General features: G+C 38.2%; 1 protein-coding gene across 10 annotated transcripts in view; it reads left to right on the forward strand.

Annotated features, from left to right (window-relative positions):
* ARSG (arylsulfatase G) overlaps positions 1-22,022 on the forward strand; it is a 188,534-nt gene that overhangs the window by 81,495 nt on the left and 85,017 nt on the right. For 2 of the 10 annotated variants that reach the window (XM_072645495.1, XM_072645496.1), the window contains exon 1: positions 6,678-7,373. The exons of 5 other annotated variants lie outside the window; for them this stretch is intronic. The gene's annotated coding sequence lies outside the window, so the exon portion shown is untranslated. Of the gene's footprint in view, positions 1-6,674; positions 7,374-22,022 lie in introns of those variants that run through there. 3 more of the 10 variants (XM_072645500.1, XM_072645503.1, XM_072645501.1) reach the window with 3 other exon arrangements.

Raw genomic sequence — 22,022 nt, forward strand, 5'->3', positions numbered from 1 at the left:
CATTCCATATATATATATATGCATATACATACATACATGCATGCACACACATACACACATATACATACACACACACACACGCACACACACACATATATATGCATATACATACATACATGCATGCACACACATACACACATATACATACACACACACGCACACGCACGCACACACATATATATATATATATATATATATATATATATATATATATATATATATATATATACACACACACATATGAAATCTTGGGGAAAGTATGTCCAAGTTTAGAGAGAGAGAGAGCACATGTAGCAAAGGGGAACTCAGGTCCTGGATGGATGGAAGTCCTTCCTTCCTGCAATCCTTATGAATCTCCCTTTGATTGGTGTAGGTCTCTGCTAGGCCAAGAGGGAGATGGCCCACATTGAGTCCTCAAGGTAAACTTTCAGAAATCACACAAGCTGCATTTCCTCAGTATTGTTTTGTGCTGACCCAGATTGTTTCATGACATGGTCAATAGACATGGGGATGTCTGACACTGTGTATGACATTCTCTCTGGGATCCCTCCCTGCCCCCTTGTGTAATGGTGATTTAAATGGGGAGACCTTTCCCATTCATTAATAGGCCCATGTGACCTCCTTAAATCACATGGAAGTCCAAGTCACATTTGGTGGGAGGAACTTGCTGAACAGGTGGAACAGGAAGAGTAGAGCAAAGCTGAGAGGAACTTGGTTAGGCTAGTCAGAATTGAGAAGAACACAGGCAAGAAGGCACAGTTAGGCTTGTGAGTGTTTGTTTGTGGGAAGGCCTGGGTATGGGGGAGAAGGCGTGGAAATCCTTCATCCCCTGCAGGGCTAATGTGTATTGACTTCTTGGTTATTATGATAGATTTGGCTTTCTGGCATTGAGATTTTGCTTTCTAGTGTTTGAATAAATGCTTTTCTTCTGCCTTCTATGTGGAGAGTGTGTTATACTTTGTGATTCAGAATTACGCTGGCATATTCATAGTGGACCGCAGTGCTGTGAATATTGCCAGGATGATATATTTGACCTCACAAACAGGATCGCAGGGTATAAAATCTCCATTTGGAGGCAGAAAGGATTTAGAGGAAGAAATGGATGTCCCTGGATGGATGAGTTTTCCATATTACTCCCTGGCAAAGGAATGGGCTAAAAACACTGAATCTGGTGAGAAATAGGAACCAAAGTTACAGGAAGGGGAACCTAGAGACTTGAAAAGGTGTTTGCAAGGAATACTAATAAGACCAGGGAAAGAATAGGCAGGGGTATATAGGAGAGGCTGGATTTTATTAACAGGTTACCGTATTATGTGTAAAAAGCAGAGACGAGCTGCTGAAGGAAAAAATTCAGTTGGAAAAGTCTTAGCTAGTTTGCATGGGAATTCTCAGGGTTCAAGCTCTCCTTTAAAAGAGCAAACTGAGTCTCAGTGGAAGAAAAGGCTATTCATTTAGCTATGGAGAAGCAGAAGGCTGGCAAAAGAAATGTGCATACAACCTTTGTACAGATCCAGTCTAGTTGCCATGATGAAGAGTGCCGGAAGAGTTGTCAGAAAATGTAATGAAGTCAGTTGAAAAATGAAACAATGTTACAGGGGGAGACTTCTCAGGACAAAGCATGCCCTATACTAAGGTGAAAACAGAAAACCAAGGAGGCATCACAGTGTTTAGGGAGATAATTGAGGATTTTACTCAGGAGAAGGTCACGGATATTTTAAGTTGGTTCACCCAAAGGATGAGAGAATCGTTAACATCTTGGATGGTGAGAATCAGTAATGAAGGGGCCATAGGGGTATCAATAGATGGCGTGGATTGCTTGAAATTTATAGATATTAGTCAGAATCCTTTTGTAAAGCAAGCCTTTAGAGATTACAATGTACAAGCAACAAGACGATTAATCTGTAAGCTTTGGCTGCAGAAGGTTGCAGTAGGAAGTAGCCTGCTGACTATGTGGCCTGGTGGAGACAGACCCTGGTATTCACTTAGGTATTATATAAAAAAGTTAAAAGGAGAAGTAATGAAGACTGCCATAATGATTGGAAAGACATGCATATTATGATACCCTCTTTGCAGTTGCCTGTAGAAATATAATAGTGAAGAAGGCTCCTCCTGCTTACAAGTTCCTAAGAAGGAATACACCACAATAATTGTACCCATTCCTGAATACATCATTGGAAGAGGCATATTTAGAGGTATGACTTTAAATTTACCTGAGGGGAGATACCAGTTTGCAGTAAGGAAAATAGTAATTAATACAGTTTTAGTATTTAGTGGGTAGAATAAAAATGGACCCAATCACTTTACCTAATACTTCTGAAATAATTATTTTAAAGCAGTATTGTGTGCCAGGTGGGCAAGATGAAATTACCAATACTATAAAGGAAAATGTTGAGGCAGGAGTGTTGGTCCCTACAACTAGTCAATGGAATAATCCTGTCTGGTTAGTATGAAAGTCAGATGGGACATGGAGGATGACAGTGGGTTATAAACAAATAAGGTGACTCCTTTCTTATATGCTACTGTTCCAGATACCATTACCTTAATAGGAAGGATCCAGAAATATGATGGGACTTTGTATATAGTTACTGATTTAGCCAATGCTTTCTTTACTATACCAATAGATTCTAAACAACAGGACCAATTTGCTTTCACTTGGCAGGGCTGACATATACTTTTACACTTTTGCCACAAGGATATCTGCATAGCCCCACTATTTGTCATAGGACTGTGGCTGAACATTTAGAATAATTAGCGCTACCTGGTGTACAGCTTACCCACTACAAAGATAATATTATGATACAGGAAAAAGATGTAAAAGAAGTGGAGAAGAGTTTGATGCTTTTAACTGAGCATATGAAAAGCAAAAGGTGGGAAATTAACCCTGCAAAGATTCAAGGACCAGCTCAAACCATAACATTTTGGTGCATACAATGGAAAAAGGGACTGTGAGAGTTTCTTCTGCAAGCCCAGCAAAAGATTCAGGATTTCCCTATCCCCACCAATAAGAAAAAGGCCCCAAAGTTTATAGGATTATTTGGATATTGGTGACATCACATACTGCATCTAGGACAAATTTTGAAACCCTTATATAAAATTACTAGGAAAACATATGAATTTGATTGGAAACTTGAGCAGAGTAAAACTTTTGAAGAAGCAAAGGCCACTATACAATTGGCCCTAGATTTATGGCATATGCAAAATGGCCCAATGGAATTACAAGTGACTGTACAAGATGAATATGCAAACTGGAGTCTATGGCAAAAACAACATAGCTGAAATGTACCCTTAGGATTTTGGTCTAGGAAACTCCATTCATCTGGAATTCAATATGCTCATTTTGAAAAGTAGTTGTTAGCTGCATATTGGGGTTTGGTAGAGACTAAACAACTGACTTTGGGCCATGAGGTCATATTAAGGTCTAGAATGCTGATTATGACCTGGGTGATGAGTACCCCAGCTTCTCATTGGACATATGCAAGAGGCTAGCATAATTAAATGGAAATGCTATATTCAAAATAGATCTAAAACAGGTAAAAGTGGAGTTTCTGCTTGACAAGAAACATAGCAATCATAGATAATGAGGGAAATGATATACTCCCTGAACCAAAGCAACAGTTGGTACAATCCTTGGTAAAAAGGAATGAGGGATATGATGGTTTAACTGAAGAACAAAAGAGACGTGTGATTTACTGATGGGACAGTAAAATATTTGGATCACAAAAGACATTGTAAAGTGGTAGCCTATAAACCACGTACTAGGAGGACTTTGGAAAATACTACGATAGGTAGAAATAGTCAATATGCTGAACTTTTGGAGGTACACCATGCTATCAAAACAGAATAAGGAGGACAGTGTCATATATTCATTGATTCATGGGCAGTAGCTAATGGGTTAGCTACATGGATACCCATGTGGAAAAACTCAAAATTGGGAAATTCATAGCAAACTAGTTTGGGGAAAGAATTGTGGGAACATACATGGGACATGTCTTTGGTTACTAATTTGTCAGTTTTTCATGTAAATGCTCCTGTGGTCCTCACCACACCAGAATGTGAATATAATGCACCTGCTGATTGACTAGCAGAGATTCCTACTCAACATATTGTCCCTACACTGACACCAACTGATGATATGGTACTAGCAAAATGGGTCCATCAAATGGCGAGCCATTTCGGGGTCCAGACACAAGTGGGCACAAGACCGAGGTATTAGTATCTCTCATTCATTGGTAAACCAAGTAGCAGAGGAATGTTATATATGTCAATTGGAAAAGGAATGAACTCTTCCTCAGGTAGTATGTGGAGAGATAGCAAGGAGAAAAGTACTAGCCCCAATTTGGCAAATAGATTATATTGGACCCCTACCCCAAGATAAAGGATGCAGATTTATATATACTTGTGCTGACATGGCTTGTCCCTATAAGAATGCAGTTTAACTCTCATAGCCATTAGAAAAAAGTCTTCATTTGACTCTGCCACATTCTCTGCCACACTAGGAGTTTTGCCAAACTCCTAGAAAATCATTGACATTAACTACCTCTACTTTCTCACTACCCATTCATTTCTCAATCCCTATCAATCTAGTCTTTTAGAAAAATTCATGATTATAATACTGAAATTGTTCCCTTTAATGTTATCAATTATTTCTCATAGATTTTGGGCAAGTCACTTAACTTGGATAGTTTCAATCAGTTCTAAATATGTGATCCTATGATTATCTCAGCTGTTAAATCTAATGATCTTTTCTCAGTGCTCATCCTTCTTGACCTTTCTGCAGCTTTTTATACTGTTGACCCACCCTCTCCTTCTGGAAACTCTTCTCCTTTCACATAGCTGTCTTCTGGTTCTCCTCCTACCTGTCTGAATTCTCTGTTTTTTCCAGTTCATAATTCTAGTTTTTAGATTTTCTAGTTCTGATCCTTTTTCTAGTTTGTCACACTTCTTCCTCCCCCTAAAGGGGTATGGGTATTCCCCAAGCTCTGTCCTGTGTCTTCTTCTCTCTCCCTTAGTGATCTCATCAACTCTCATGTGTTCAATTTTCTCTACAAAGAAGACTCCAGGGCAGGGATGTTGTGTTAAAAGTTTAACAATGGTTCTCTGGGGAAGGGGGCACTTTTAAATTTAATCCACATTATTAGCATTTTCTCTCCATCACTTTTTAAAGTTTAGACAATCAACAAAACAATAAATCAAAGCCTGATTTATAGTGTTTGCCAAATTTCTGAGGTGCAAATGTACACACTGAAAATGTAATAGCCAGCTCTTATACGTCATGTGGAACTGGGCTAGGGTCTATATATTTAGCCCTCATGTCTCTCCTGAACTTCAGTCCAACTTTTGACATCTCTATATGGACATCACATATCTCAAAGTCAATACGTCCAGAACAACTAGAAAATAATTTTTTAGTGGGAAGGCCACATTCATATGCATTTGGCTCTGGTGATTTAGCCTCTAGTAATAATTATAATAACACTATGTGCTTGCATTGAACTAATTTATCACTTAAAGTACACTCCCATCTGTAGATCTTTATCCTTACAGTAGTTAATAGATGTAGGAAGTAACTATCATTTTACTGATGAAGCCACTGAGACTCATAGAGGTGGTGAGATCATTTACTGCAACAATACAGAGCTGTTGTTCAGTCATTTCATTGTGTCCAACTTTTTGTGTCCTATTTGGAGTTTTCTTGGCAAGGACACTGGATTGGTTTGCCATTTCTTTCTCCAGCCCACTTTACCAATGAAGAACTGAGGCCAACAGGGCTAAATGACTTGCCTAAGGTCACATAGCTATTAAGTGTCTGGGGCCAGATTTGCACTCAGGAAAAGGAGTCTTTCTCATTCCAGGCCCAGCACACTGTTCATTTTACCACCTCGCTGCCATTCTCTGTATAGCTAGTTAGTAGCTGAACCAGAATTTGCCTCTAGACTCCAGGGGTGGGGAATCTGTGACCTCAAGGCCACATGTGGCCCTCCAGGTCTTCAAGTGTGGCCCTTTGACTGAATTCAGCTGAAGTTTGGATTCAGTCAAAGGGCCACACTTCTCAACCCAGTGTTCTTTTAACTGTAACACACCTTGTGATACGATGTTAGACTTTGAGCGACACTTATCTCTGGAGCCCTTACCCAAAGCTGCATTGGAAGGTAACCTATCTATTTCCTCACTAGGTTTCTCTGGCTTGTCCTTTATAACATACAGAAAATTCCTGCCACATGACTCTCCACTGCAACAGGACTGACAGACTGTTACAGCTTGAAAGGTGACTGGCTGTCATGTATCACCACTGGATTTCCTGGCATTATGCAATTGCTAGATGAAGTATTACCAGCAATAGAGTCTGGCTCGAGGTCTCTCACACTTAAAAAAAAGTGAAGGAATTTCAATTAGAAGCTACTTTGTCAACTATATAGGGTTAGTGTTATCGAACTGCTCCCTCCTGAAGAGAGGCCATGAATCAAAAATGTCCTGTGGCAGGGAGGTGTGGTATTGATTGACTACAAGGGTAGAACATTATATACGCTGTCAGACATTGCCACTGTATTTGGTGTTTTCCCCCATCTCTTCCTTAGTTGTTTTATTTGGGGGCTAATGTTATTACAAGAGAGGGTTCAATTTGGGGGATTGGGGTGGGGATAAGGTGAATGAGGGTTACATAGAGATAAAACTGACATTTAAAAAAGAAAGTAGCAATAACATTCATTTTTAATGCTCCATGGAGCATTGTTTTACCTAAAACTGAGAATCTAATAAGTCATTCTCATGTGTGGTTGTTCAGTCATTTAGTCCTCTCCAACTCTACATGATCCCATGTACTATTTTATCCATCAAGTTTTTGGCAAAGATTCTAGAATGGCTTGCCATTTCTTCCTCCACTGTGCCCCCATTTTACAGATGAAGAGCTGAGGCAAATAAGGGTAAAGTGACTTGTCCAGGGTCACACAGATTGTAAATATATGAGGCCAGACTCAGGTTTTCTTAACTCCAAGCTTGGTGTTCTGTCGACTAGTCCAAACTGAGACATAATTAACATGCATAGAAACACCCTTAGCACCTATACCTTGTGTCCCAAACATTACCACTGCATGCTCTACAGCCTTGATGATTAGAAGCAGGCCTCTTGTTTTGATGTTTGTTTCCAGCAGACAACTTAAATCCTTTTAATAATGGTACAGTAAACTGATTGGCTTTTTGTTGCTACTAGCAGGAGAGACTTGCATAGCCTCTTCAGTCTCAAGAACTAATCAGTTCTTGGAAACCCTTGGCTGTAACAGTAGAAGACTGAGGTCTCTCTCCTGATGGAGTTTACCATCTAGTTGGGGAGATAGTGCCTACTTCGGAAGAGAACACTTGCAAAATTATATATACAGGTGAGTGGAAATCAATAGAGTACAAAGTAGGGAAGTTCTGATGAGATAAGGAAAGAGCGCTCCTCTTACACAAAGACCCGGGTTCTAAGTTGCAGCTCAAACATTTATTAACTCTGCAATATCTCACTATCATAAGACCAGGAAACCCCCACTTGCTTCTTCCCTAGTCCTGTCCATTTAAAGTAGTAGACTGCCTAACTGAAGGGGTTCTTCCCCACTTTCCCTGCCTCTTTCCCCTGTTCTCTCATCCCTGTCTACTTTAGCCCATACTACCTCAAGCCCTGGTCTTTCTGTGACCTCTCCTTCATCCCTTATAACAAAGGATGAAAAAGAAAGAGGAAAAAGAAAGAAAGCAGATCATCAAAACTAAATAATACTTATACTGAGTCTGGTAATAAGTGCATTTGGAAAAAGGGATTTCCAAATTTTTGTTCATCTTAAACCTCTTCTCACAATCCTATTTTGCACATGCCAAGTACAAATCTGACTTCCTGCCTGGTCATCCTCTTCAGTAACTGGTGCAGATTCTTTTCATCTTCTTATGCCCTTCTTGCTTCTCCAATAATCAATAAAAATACATTAGACAATATAGGAGAAAAGGAAAAATGCATAAAGAAACATTTACCACCTAGCTTTGTGCTCCTGATCGCTCAGACCAGTGGTTCTCAAAGTATGTTCTTATAGGTCCAAAATACCTTTCAACGGCTTGTGAAGTCAAAACTATTCTCATAATACTAAGATATTTTAATTTCTAATTCAGTAAATACCAATAGATATAACTCACATAAACAAGAGCTTTTTAGAGAGTCATTGATTAAAGGGGTCCTGAGATTAAAAAAAAAAAATTTAAGAACTGTCCTAGACCCTTGTAAGTTCCCAGAGAGTGCCTCTGTTTTGAATCTAGAAATTCTAGAAAATCCAGGTTGAATGAGTAGGCAGGCACTTTAGACAATGTAACATAGTCATATAGACATCTGATTCACCCATCCAGTAAGGTCAGTCATTGTGTTAAGACTTAAAAGATTCTGTAGGGACTCTGGATCTTGAACCCTTTATTTCCTCCTCTGGCTTGTGAAAACAGTTTTGTTGGTAACATATAGGAAGGCTAGTGATTTGTGTTGGCTTATTTTATAGCTTGCTTCTTTACTGAATTTACTGTTGTACAATAGTTTTTCAAAATTGTGTCTTAGTCTTCTTGACCCTATTGGGGGTTTTCTTGGTGAAGATGCTGGAGTGATTTGCCATTTCCTTCTCCAGCTCATTTTACAGGTGAGGAAACTCAGGCAAATGGTATTAAGTGACTTGTTCAGGGTCACACAGCTAGTAAGTGTTTGAAGCCAGATTTGAAGTCAGGAAGATGAGTCTTCCTGACTCCAGGTCTGGCACTTCATCCACTGCGACCATTGAAATTATTAATTGTACCAATTAATTTTTATTTGGCTCTCTACAGTTCTCCAACATCTCATCTGTGAAAGCAATCAGTTGGTTTCCTTTTTCTTCCCCTCCAGACTGTGCTTCTGACTTTTCAACCTTCAACATCATGACTCATCCATTGTCTCACTCTGGAACATCCATTAGCCGCTGAGGTCTCCTGACTTTCTTTCCCTTCTGGCTGTACTTCTGATTTTCCACATAAATACCATGTCTTCACACTGGTCAGCTTCTACACCCACTTTCCATCCCTTTTGTGTATTGTCTTCCTCTATTAGTTTGTAAGTAACTCAAGGGCAGACACTTTCCTTTTGCTTGTATTTGTTTCTCAGCATTTTTGCACTGCCTGCCACATAGTAAGTACTTAATAAATCTATGCTGTCTTCTTTGTCCTCAATTTCTTTTTTTCTAGTTATCATTAGCATTTCAAGCACCATATCAAATAATAATTGTGTTAAGACATCCTTGCTTTACCCTTGATCTTATTGGAAAAGTCTTTAGTTTATCCTCATAACATATGATGCTGGGTCTTGATTTTAAGTAGATACTGCTTATCATATTAATGATTAGCATTTTAAATTGGAATGGGTGTTGCATTTTCTCAAAACCTTTTCCTGCATCTATTGGTATAAGCATATGAGTCTGATTGTTTTCGTTATGAATATGGTATATTATTTTTATAGTTTTCCTCATATTGAGCCAACTTTGTATTCTGAGTGAATCCAGTCCTCTAATAGTTTATGATTTTTAGATATGTTACCTATTTGATAACCTATTTGGTAACATTTTATTTAAATTTAAATTTTCATTTAAACTTTTTATTTCAATATTCCTTTGGGATTTTAATCTAATGTTTTCTCTGTTTCATCTCCTCCTGGTTTAGGTATTAAGACCATATTTGTGTCATGAAAGAAATTTGATAAAATTCCCTCTTTTTCTGTTTTTACAAACAGTTTATGAAATATTGGAATGAAATATTGTTTTAATGTTTAATAGAATTTACTTATAAATTAATCCATCCTCAGATTTGTTTTTTTGGGAGTTCATTTGTGGCTTATTCAATTTATTTTTCTGAGACTACACTTTTTAAATTCTCTATTTTGTAATCTGGGCATTTTATGTTCTTTCCTCTTACCCCGCCAAATTTTATTTACAAGTGATTTTATTTACCTCATCGTTTTACATTGGCATTACATTGTTTTTGCAAAATATTACATTGTTTTATTAGAATATAATTGGGCAAAAATATTTCTAATACTTTTTTTATTGTTTCTTCATTTTTTGTAAATTCCTATTCATTTTTGGTACTAGCAATTTGATTTTCCTTGTCCTTTAAAAAATCAGACAAGCTAATGGTTTATCTATTTTACTTATTTTTTTAAAAACAATTCCTTTTTTCATATTAACCCATTCTTTTTTTACTTTCAACTTTGTTCATCTCTTCTTTGATTTTTCAGAATTTCAATTTTGGTGTTTAATTTTTTAAAAATTTGATGCTTCTCTAGTTTTTTAGTTTTATGCCCAACTAGCTGACCAGTTCTTTCCCACTTTTGTTATGAAAGAGTTTAGAAATACATATTTTCCTGTAAGGACTGTTTTGACTGTATTCTAAAAGTTTTGGTATGTTGTCTCATTGTCATTTTCTTTGACAAAATTATCTATCGTTTCAATATTTGCTCTTCGGCCCAATAATTGTTAGGACTAAATTATTTTTTTTAATTAATTGTTATTGCTTTCTTCAAGACCATTTATGGAATATAATGTTTAATATTTCTGTTTTTCTGCATTTCTTTGTCAGCTTTTTATATCCTAATTATACATAGTCAATTTTTGTATTGTATCAACACTACTGAGTAATATGTATACATTTTCTTTTCCAATTCAATATTTGCTAAAGACCTACAATATATAATTTTTCTAAAATTCTTTTTAGGTCCTTAACTTAACTCTTATTTATTTTTGTTAAATTTTTCTACGTGTGAAATGGGTACATTTAGCACCCCAGCTATTATAATTTTACTGTATATTTCTCCCTGTAAGTTGTTCAATTTTTCCTTTAGGTATTTAGGTGCTATACTATTTGATGAACATAAATTATGTGTTGATATTTATCCATTTTCTAAGGTGCCTTTCAGCATATTGTAGTTTCATTGTTTACCTTTTATAATCAAGTGTACTTCTACTGTTTCCTTATTGAGAACATCATCGCAATACCTGCTTATTGAGTTCATGTGACACTGAATAGACTTTGCTTCAGTCCCTTATCTAAACTCTATGTGAAGCTTTATGTTTCAAATGTGTTTCTTGTAAACAACATATTGTTAGATTATGCTTTCTAATCCATTCTCCTGTCTTTTTGCATTTTGTGGGGGAGTTCTGCCCATTTACCTTCATAGTTATGATTGCTAACTGCATTTTCATTCATCATAATCTCTTATGTTTTTCCCTCTTTTCCTCCATCTCCCTGTTTATTAAGAAGCAGATGGTGAGTTTCCTCAGCAGTAGTGTTCTGTATTAGGGACAATCTGCTTTTTCTTCCATGCCCCTCTCCTTTTTTCATTACCCAAATTCTGATACCAGGTTTTTACCCTTTCTTTGTTTCCTTTTAGGTCACATTTCATGATCCATACTAAGATTTTGGTCTTTGTTTTGCTAATGCCGATTCCCTTCCTGAATCTATTCTCTCTTATTTCTTCCTTTCTTCTCATCAGTTCTCTGATGATTTCCATGTTGAGTTAAATGCATTTTTTTTACACCAAACTCACTCTGTTTCTCTCTCTCCATCTCTCTGTGTGTCTTTGTCTGTCTGTCTGTCTGTCTGTCTGTCTGTCTCTCTCTCTCTCTCTTTTAGACTCTTTTGTCTGGTTCAGATGAAAGTTAGTTTGAAGTGATATCTAATCCCCTAACCTTCTTTCATGTTTGTTTAAACTTCTTCTTGCATACCCTGATTATAACAGATATTTTCACTCCTTTATTCCTCCTTTTTTCCCTTGTATATCCCCTTTTGTTTTTTCTTTAAGACCATGGAAACATAACAAAAGCATTGCTGAACTTTTTGTGATCCCTGATAACATTAGAAGTATAAGGGGACACATGTTTTTTTAGTTACCCCCTTTTAGAAGGTATATACTTCATCCTTTTATAATCTTTTCCAATTACCCATACAGACTCAGCCTTTGTGTTTCTTTTGACTCTGGGGTTTTCATTTCAAAATTTCTACTCAACACTGGTGTTTTCATCAGGAATGCTTGCAAATCCTCTTTTTGATTAAAGGTCAATTTCCCCCCTGTAGGATCCTATAGTTTCATCTTGTAAGTTACTCTTGGTTATAAGCCTCTATGTTTTACTTTTTTGAAATGAGATTTTTCCAAACTCTCCTCTTCTTTATAATGCTGCCAAGTCTTGTGTATTCCTGACTGTGACTCTTTGAACTCTCACTTTTTGCCTGCTTAGAGTATTTTTTTTTCTTTAACCTACATGCTCTGGAGTTTAGCTATGATGTTTCTGAGATTTTTCTTTTGGGGCTTTTTTTTTCAGGAAGTGATCAGTAGTTTCTCTGTTTTCACTTTACTAATTCAATTTGTAATAGCTTTGGGTAGTTTTCTTGTCTCAAGTGTCTCCCAACTCTAGTCTATCCTTCAATCATCTGCCAAAATGACCCTCTTAAAGCACATCACTCTTTGATTCAATAAATTCTTATTGTTTCTGATTACCTCTAGGACGTAGAATCCTGTTTGCCTTTTAAAGCCCATCATGCACTGGCTTCTTTCAACATTTCCAGTCTTCTTACACTGTTCTCCTCTCCATGTATTCTACAATTATTCAGCAGTACTGACTTGCTCTTTTTCACACATTATCTCTTTACCCAGTGGTCTTTTATTGGATGTCCCCTATTCCTAAAATGTTCTTTCTCATCATCTCTGCCTATTATTGGCTTCTCAATATTCCTTTAAGACTCATCTTAAATCTCTCTTTATGCAGGAAGTTTTTCCTGCATCCCTTCCCCTACCAACTATAAGTACCTTTTTTCAGGAACTGGAGACCTTCCATGTACATTGTATGGGTCTTTTATGTATCTAAGTATTTTCATGTTGTCTTCTCCATTAGAACATGAGATTCTTGAGAGGACTGCATTTTAACCTTTTCCTGTATCCCCAGTGCTTAAGAGTGACTGATACATAGGAGGTACTTAATAAGTAATTGATTGACAAATTATTTCTTGAAATGGAATAGCCATGGTTTTTAAAAAATTTTTTGGAGGAGTGTAATTTTTAGCTAGTCTTGATGATTTTCATGTTTTTTCTCCTTGACATGTATTCTAGGTCAGTTGTTAATGAAAGGAGACAATATAGTTTTCCTTTTTTCAGTCTTCATTCTTTTCACTTTATCTCAGTATTTTTCATTGTCTCAAGGAGTTCTTGAATTCATTTGGTCCATTCTCATATTCAAGGAGTCTGTTGCTTAGGTAACATTTTGTAGCTGAACTGTTTATTTGTACTGAACTGTTTATTTCCATTCCAAGTCTTTTGCCTAGGGCTGCTCTCATTTCCTTTCTAATTCTTTCCTCTAGTGCTCTTATGTCATTTATAATAAAATTTTAAAAATTCTTACTTCATCTTATTCCAAAAATCCTAGCTGACTTTGTTGCCAAGTTTTGTTTTTGTGAGAAGCTTTGGTTGTAGATTATTGTGATGATACTATCCTAATCCCTTCTCCCATGAAAATTAGACTAGTTTTTCCTTAAGTGGTATTAAGATATTCTTTGAAACTTGGTCAATTTAGGAGACTAATCATTTCCTTGTTACTAGCATACAAAGGAGCCATAAGGAGCTCCAAAGGCACTTGGATGCTTGGCTAATGTATCTTCATAGGTACTTCCGATAAAGTAGCTGAGCTCAGTTGAATCAATTTGAGTTGTCCTCAATGTCTATATTCCTCTTCTGCTATAGCTAAGTAAATCTCTTTTTGTTAACTGTTGAATGACCTTGGAGGATCTCTTATTTTGTCCCAATATCAAACCTAAACTACTAGGAGACCAACTGGAGTCAGGCTTAACTCAGAACAATTGGTGTGATCTTATAGGACCGGAACATAATGACTTCTCTAGAGTATGAGATGAGCAGTGAATTGGAAGGTGAGCCTGGATTGGATGCTTCTGGTGGCATTTTTGGTGATGCTATTAGAAATGGTGCTTGTTTACTGTGAGGTACCACGTACTACTAGGGGATTAGAGAATAAGCTGCCTGTTACCATTCAATAAGAAGGAGACAATGTAGATTTTGTACTTAAGAATAGTAATTTGAAGATAACTGAGGTAAACTGTATCTTAAGCCTTCTAGCTTTGTTGGACCATCCAACTCAGTAATTCTAAGTTTCCTCCACTTTTACTAGAGGGATCTCTTTAGAACTTTTGTTGTGGTAGTGTTGAGTTGTTTGTCAGTTGTGTCTGACTCTTCATGACCCCATTTGGGGTTTTCTTAGCAAAGATATTGGAGTGATCTGCCAGTTCCTTCTCCAGATTATTAGATGAGTAAACTAAGGCAAACAGGGTTCAGGGACCAGCCCAGGGTCACATAGGTAGTAAGTGTCTGAGGTTAGAGTTGAACTCAGGCTAATGAGTCTTACTAACTCCAGGCCTGGCACTCTATCCACCTAGCTGCCCCCTTTAAGACTTAGTTCACCTTCAAATCAGCCTGATGGTGCACACATTTAAAACTTGTTCTGTTTAGCTTTTGCTAGGACCAGATCCTTTGTTTTGCTTGGACATCATTACCCAATCACCTCAGGAGATAATTCCTGAAAGGAGGGCTTTATCAACTTTAAAGTAGTCACATTTGTTTAAATTGTCTTTGGAAATGACCATGCAGTTCAACCAATAGTCCTCATTCCTACAACTGTATATGGAGGAGTAGCTTGAGGGACCTGTGAAAATTCAAACCAAGGCAGGTCTCTGGAACTTTTGGATTATCTAACAACTATGCTTTAGAAACTGAGGGTTTTTTTGTGTGTGTTTTAACTTGGAATTTGAGAGGCCAACTATCATTTTATTACAAGAATTTTGTTGCTAGGGTTTAATGCAAGCTTTTCTGGGAGGCAATGGAAAGGACAATACAAAATTCTCCCTAGGGGCCCACAGATATTTCTGGAATTAGAGATATGGACATATGTGCCAATTGTATCCCACTTATTTAGTTAAAAGACAGGCAGGGGTGCTGCATGAGTTTAAAAAGTTTTCACTGTTATCCCAGTACTATGAACTGTGAGTTATAGTAGAGAATTCAGCAAAGGACCCTCAAAGAACCCAGAATTCAGGCCCCAGAAGTATTTAGGATTTCCCTAACCCTAGCAGAAATAGCTACTGCTCACACATGGTGTCATAGGGTATATGTATTGACCTAAAGGGATCTCTGGTTTGTTGCTTTGTTGTTTTTGTTTCCTGTTTGCTTCCCCTGCCCAATATAGAAGGGTAGTGTTAGGCCCCAGCAATGGCAGCACCCATAGAACCCCAATTACTTCTGAATACAGATACATAGTGGCGACTCAATTCTATAGAAGTCTTCTGCAGAGAGTTAGGTCTATAAAACTTGGCAGAGTGACACCTCCAGCTACCCCTTGCTGGAGTTCCAGTGGGCAGCTGCTGGTCCCCAGACTCTTTTAGTGGCCTAGAAGACTGGAGGATAGAACTTCAATCTCTGCTTTAGGCTATGTTCCCTATAAAAGTATACAGTTGCAGGTCCTAGCCCTGGTCCCAACATTATAAGGCTATAAGATCAGAGCCACATAAACACATTTTCACCCTTGTTCCAGGATCTCCTCTGATAGTCAAAGCTTCAGGCTTCAGTTCACGATCCTCATGCTGGCTTTACTGCTTAAGTTCAAGGTCAAAGTAACAGCTGTAGGTCCATGATACTCCCAACTTCAGTAGCTCCTGCATGGTCCTTCCAGGCTAGACTGCCTTCTTCAATGTCCACAGGCCTTTGGCTGTCTCCCTGGACTTACTTGGCTTGGAAAAAGACACCCACTCTAGTTTCTCCTTCTATTTCCCTATCACCACTTGGTCTGGTGATTGTTTTATCATTTGCTGGAGTAGTTGTGAGAGAGACCTATACCAATTTCTTGGATAATTTTACTTGTTCTCCAAGTCCAGTTATTCTTAATTATTTCTTCTTATCCTGTTATCCAAGTCAGTTTTTTTTTAAATAGCAGACCACATATTCTAAATTTTGGTCTTTTGGGTTTGCTCTAATATTTTTGATTATTGAATATCTGGATGTCTGAATCCTACCTCCTGCATTATATTTTAAGCCTCCATCCTGTAGATGCCTAGTTCAACTACATACTGTCCTCTACCTTTGATTCTCTTGCCACTTATTATTTTCACCAATAATGCCTTGATGAACCTCAACTCTGTATGACCTTAGTGAGGGGATGAATGAATATTTATTAAATGCTTATTATGTACAAAGCAGTAGGTTAAAGTTTAGGGATACACAGAGTAAAGTGAGATAGTCTCTTATCTCAGGGAGCTCACATTGTAATGGGGGAGAGAATACATATGGAATATATGAGCAGCAAGGCAGAAAGAAAGGAACTACCTGAGGATAGAGTAGCAAAGCAGATGATGGTGTCTCCCTAACATAATTTTCACTGATAAAATCGTATCAGTTTCTGATGTTGAACCATTTGACAGTACTAAGGTTTTTGGTGACAAGAACTGTTATTCAACAGCTTTGTTTCCCCCAGAGTTACTTCCTAGGATCTTGGCTGAAAGCATTGGGCTGGAAGCATTGATATTCCAAAGACTCTTTGAGTGAGGATCTGAGGCTATTCCCATTAGATAGATGGTGGTCCAGGCAGTAGTAGACTGAGCTGCCTAGCACAAGCTGTTTCCTTTCTCTTTCCCAGGGTTCAGCTAGTCTGTGAATGGCAGTTTGTTGGCAGCTGGTGGGATTGAGCAAAACTTTTTCCACTGAGATATTTCACATTGTGCACTATTTTTTCATTCCTTTGGTTTTGTTTCATAATTTCTTGATTTTTCATAAAGTCATTAGCTTCCATCAACTCCATTCTAATCTTTAAGGAATTATTTTCTTCAGTGAACTTTTGGATCTCCTTTTCCATTCGACCAGTTCTGCTTTTTAAGGCATTCTTCTCCTCTTTGGCTTTTTGGATCTCTTTTGCCATTTGAGTTAGTCTATTTTTTAAGGTGTTATTTTCTTCAGCATTTTTTGGGGTCCCCTTTAGCAAGCATTTGATTCGTTGTTCATGATTTTCTTGCAACACTCTCATTTCTCTTCGCACTCTCAATTCTCTTCTCTTATCTGATTGTCAAAATCCTTTTTGAGCTCTTCCATGACCTGAGACCAAGTCATATTTTTCTTGGAGGCTTTTGACTCTGTTGTCTTCTTCTGCTTGTATATTTTGGTCTTTCTTGTCACCAAAGAAAGATTCTATAGTCTGATTCTTTTTTCCAGTTTTTGCTCATTTCCCCAATCATTTACTTGACTTTTGAGCTCTTTGTCAAGTAGTTCTCTGCTTCCAGTAGGGGTGGGAGGGTGTACTGTCAGCTGCTTGATCCCCCCACAATCTGTGGGCCTAGAGTTCCAGAAACAATAGCTGTCACTGCCCCTGCTGCTGCTGTGGCTGCCTCAGGCTCCTCCACCCCCTCTGCAGTCCTTGGGCTGGGGCTGGACCGCTCTACTCTCTCTCACAGGTCCAACAGGTTTTTTCCACTGACCTTCCAACTTGTCCCTGGCATTTTGGGGTTTGACGTTATAGACACTTTTCCTCAATCTTCCAGATTGTCTTGGGCTGGAGATTTGCTTCACTCCATCATTCTGTGGGTTCTTCATCTCCAGAATTTGTTTAGAGTTATTTTTTACAGGTATTTGGCTGGGCTTGGGGGGAGAGCTCTAGAAGTCCTTGCTCCTACTCTGCCCCCTCACACCTCCCCATGTTTTCCAGAACAACCATTTTTCTACAGGAGTTGAGTTTCTGGATGATGGTTGTAAGGGCTAGGCTGAAAGCACTAGCAGTGTGGGCTTTGTGGGGTGCTGTTAGCCCCTACAGATAAGCTGTCTTTATCTGCCTGGTGGTGGCAGTTGTTGCTAGTGGCAATGAAGAAGGTGGAGCCTTTTCTCCAGAATTATTATTCTTAGTGATGGCTTGACTGAAAGCAAGTCTGGTGATTGGTGGGGCCACTGCTACTCCCAAGACTTCTGGGCTCAGGGTTCTATTTTGTCTCCATCAGAGTCAAATGATGGAACATGATGGTGGTGCTAATGATGGTTTGATTTATCTAACATGTGTTGACTCCTCCTTCTCCCTCAGGGTGTCTTGATATTTCATCCTCTTCTTGCTTGATCCAACTGGAATGCTGCTGAACATAGCTAGACAGAAAAACTATTCTGACAGTTTCCATTACAAATTTTCAAATCTGATCTCAACTGGACCTTCATTTCTGCATGATAACCCTTTTATTCTTGTCTGATTGCCTGATCTATCACGTTCCCCACAATAGCTAGTCCAAACCTTCTCTTCTCATCTCAGTTCTCTCACAACATCTTTTCCCCCTTCTCATTCAAAAGAGTACCTAACCCCCTCCTTTACTGAGAAGATAGAAGGGCACATACCTCAAACTCCCTTTTCTCTCCTAGTCTAAATGCTTGATACCTTTCTACATCAGTTCTCATGTTTTTCTTTTTCACTTTAGTCCCTGAAAATGAGGCGTCCTTCTTCTTGCCAAGGTTGGTTCCCAAAACTGTGCCCCTGAACCCCTATTTTTGTGTCACCTCTGAAATTTTGCCCCTTCAATCAGCCTCTTTCAAAGTCAATTTCTCCTTATTTACTGGGTCCTCTGCTTCCTACAAACTTCAAATCTCCCCATTCTTAAAGTGCTTTCACTTAGCTATGTCATCCTTCCCCTATTCTTGTCTTATATCTCTCCTTTCTTTTACAGTTAGGCTCCTAGAAAATATCACCTACCGTTGTTACCTTCACTTCCCCTCCTCCCATTCATTTCTTAATTTCTTTCCATTTTGACTCTGTGTCCAAACACTCCATTGAAACTGGTCTCTTCAAAGTTATCATTGATTTCTTGATTGCCAAATCTGATAGCCTTTTCTTAATCCTTTGATCTCAGCAAAGCTTTATACATTTATTCTTGGATATTCTCCTCTTTGGTTATTCTGGTTCTCCCTTACCTGCCAGACTACTCCAAAATCTCTGCTGGATGATTATGGGGATGGGGGTGGGGGGGGAACCTGTGGTCTCAAGGTCACGTGTGTCCCTCTAGGTCCTCAAGTGCAGTGCTTTGATTGAATCCAAAATTCACAGAACAAATTCAATAAAAGGATTTGTTTTAGGGACCAGGTCCTTCTCACCAACCCTGATGATCTTTCCTCTTCTCTTTTCAGTGGCACAGAAGATAGAACATTGGGTTTGAAATCAGGAAGATGAGTTCAAATTCAGCCTCAGGTTCTTACTAGCTATGTGACACTGGGCAAGTCACTTAAATGTGCTCATTCTCAGTTTTCTAGTATGTAAAACAAGGATAATAGCCCTCTACCTCATAGGAGTTATGTAAGGATCAAATGAGATAGCATATATAAAGCATTTTGCAAACCTTAAACTCTATATAAATATTAGCTTTTCTTTCTATGTCTTTTCTTTCTTGTTCTCATAATGATTTCATTAACTTATGAGTTCAATTATTATCTATATGCAGATGACTTCAAAAATCTATAGTTCTTAACCATAGCTCATCAGGTGCCATAGAAAAACAACAAGATATTTTGCCAAGAAAGTTCTGCTCAACCTTATTTTTGTTATTGCAGCTGTTTTTAAGACTCTCCAGGAGAGCCCTAGATAGAGAGATGTCTCATCCAGGAGCCAGTATGTTTGTCCAGGGCTAAGATACCAAAGCCTGGAGTCTTTAGAAGCTGCTCTCAGGTATTCAGCCTTGTTATCTAGTCCTAGGATTATTCTTCTTAGAATCATAGAATTTTAGTTAGTAGATATCTTTGATGTCTCAAAGTTGAACTTTGACATGAGGAGGAATTCTCACTATGGTATTCTTGAAAATGGTTCCCTGCCTTCTGAGGCAGCCTATTATGCATTTGGACAGTTCTAATGGTTAGGAAATTTTTCCTGATATCAAGCCTGAATAAGCTTCTCTGAATTTTGCATTATTATTATTACTGTGACCTCCGGCAAAACAAAGCAATCCAAGCAAAACAAACCTAATCTTTCTTTCACATGACAGTTCTTCAAATATTTGAGGACAGCTTCTATATCTCCTCCAAGACTTCTCTTCTTTAAACTTTCAAGCCTAAAGAACTTTGAAGCAAAGTATGGTTTCAGCTCCTTTGCTACAACTTGCTTCTTTTGCTTTTTTTTCTATTCACAACCTAGTCGTGTTCATTGGCTTTTCTAGCCCAAATGTGAGGAAAGAAGCAGAAAAAAAAAAAATTCAAATACACCTGTCTTGTCTGTTAAGAATGTGTGATCAGGGTACATGCTGAGGTTATTGCTAAAACAGATAGTCTCCTGAATCAGAAGTACTTGCCAGGAGGAACTGAAGCATGGAAGGTAGCTTATGCTCATGCTGGGAGAATCTGGTTTAACAACTTGATCTTGTACTTTTTTTTGTGGAGTAAAATGAGTGACTCAAGAAACAAGTGATCCTTCTTTGTGGAATTTATTGTGTGAGATAGCCAAGTCCTAGTGAAATCTTTTAAAATTCTTCAATGTCCCTTTCAGTCTCACCTTAAGGCCTTTCCTCCTTCCTCCTAATCTTTGCTTTCAAAATTCTCCAAGTCCATGCTCTGTATACATGTATTATGTCAATGTTAACTCAACTCATGCTCTCATGCATTATGGTCAGTTGGGTACCTGTCTCATCTATTATTAGTGTTGCTCTGTCTGTATCCTTATCTTTAATTTTTTTGGAGCACTTTCCTTAAAATAACCCCATGAGGTAGATAGATATTCCAACACTCCAAAATTTCAATAGATTGGTGATTGAACTAATATAGGCATTTCCTCCAATGATGACCACAATTCATGATGCTTGTCTATCTTATGTGACTTGTCAGTGTCCTCCCAGAACTCTGCCACTGGAGAGTCCTATCTAACATGGAGGAGCTGGACTTCTCTTAATCTTGTATGGATACTAATGTATCAGCTAGGTAGATAAAACACTGGGACTGGATTCAGGAGTTCAAGTCTTAGGGACTTACTAGTTATGAGACTTTGGCAAGTCATTCTACCTCTGTCTGCCAAGGTCCTCAGTTATAAAATGAGGATAATAATAGTACTTACCTCACATAGTTATGGTGTGGGTCGAAGGAGAGGATATTTGTAAAGCACTTAGCACAGTGCCTGGAACATAGCAGTTGTTTAATAAATGCTTATTCCTTATCATAACTCTCATTTTGCATATGAGGAAAGTGAGCATCTTGTAGATGAAATGATTTCCCCAGGGCACACAGAGGTAGGATTCAAACTTAAGTCTCCTAATTCTGTTCATGCCTTGCTATGGTGTGAACTCTTTGAGGACTAAAACTCTATTATTTGTGTATGGTATATTCAGAGCCTCCAGCAAGCACTGTTTCTGGGGTCAGAGGAACTAAGTTCAAATCCCATCTTTGATACTCACAAGCTCTATGAACTTTGACAAGTCACAACATCCCTGGACCTCAGTTTTTTCATCTATAAGATGAGAGGATTGGAGGAGATGGCCTCTAACATCCTTTTCAGCTCAGTGTAATCCTGTCATGGTAGACTGGGTGGGTTTCGCATATCAAGCACATAGTAGGTACCTAATAAGTACTTGTTGAATTGCAAAGTCAGATAGAATGTGAGGAAATAGAAGTTTTATTCTCTCTGGCAGCAAAAAACATCTTTTTTTTTCCTCTCAGCTGAAATTTCCCTCTTTTCTAAGCCTACTCTCTCTGTCTCTATCTTTTTTTTAAATGAGATGTGTGGGAGGAACAGGGGTGGAAAATGCAGAGATAATGATTCCTGAAAGCCAGGATAAGGGCCAGATTCATCTGGGCACCTGAGCTCCAAGTCTCAGCCTTGACCTTGACTTCCATCTGTGGTTATAAGCAAGTCTCTTATATTAGCTTGCTTTTTCCCTTCCATAAAAAATTGGGGACAGGATGAGGAATTGAGTCTTTCCCTAGGGAGTACAGTGAGGTGGGGGGGAGGGAGCGA

Source organism: Notamacropus eugenii, chromosome 2 (genome assembly GCF_028372415.1).
Source record: "Notamacropus eugenii isolate mMacEug1 chromosome 2, mMacEug1.pri_v2, whole genome shotgun sequence".
NCBI lineage: Eukaryota > Metazoa > Chordata > Mammalia > Diprotodontia > Macropodidae > Notamacropus > Notamacropus eugenii.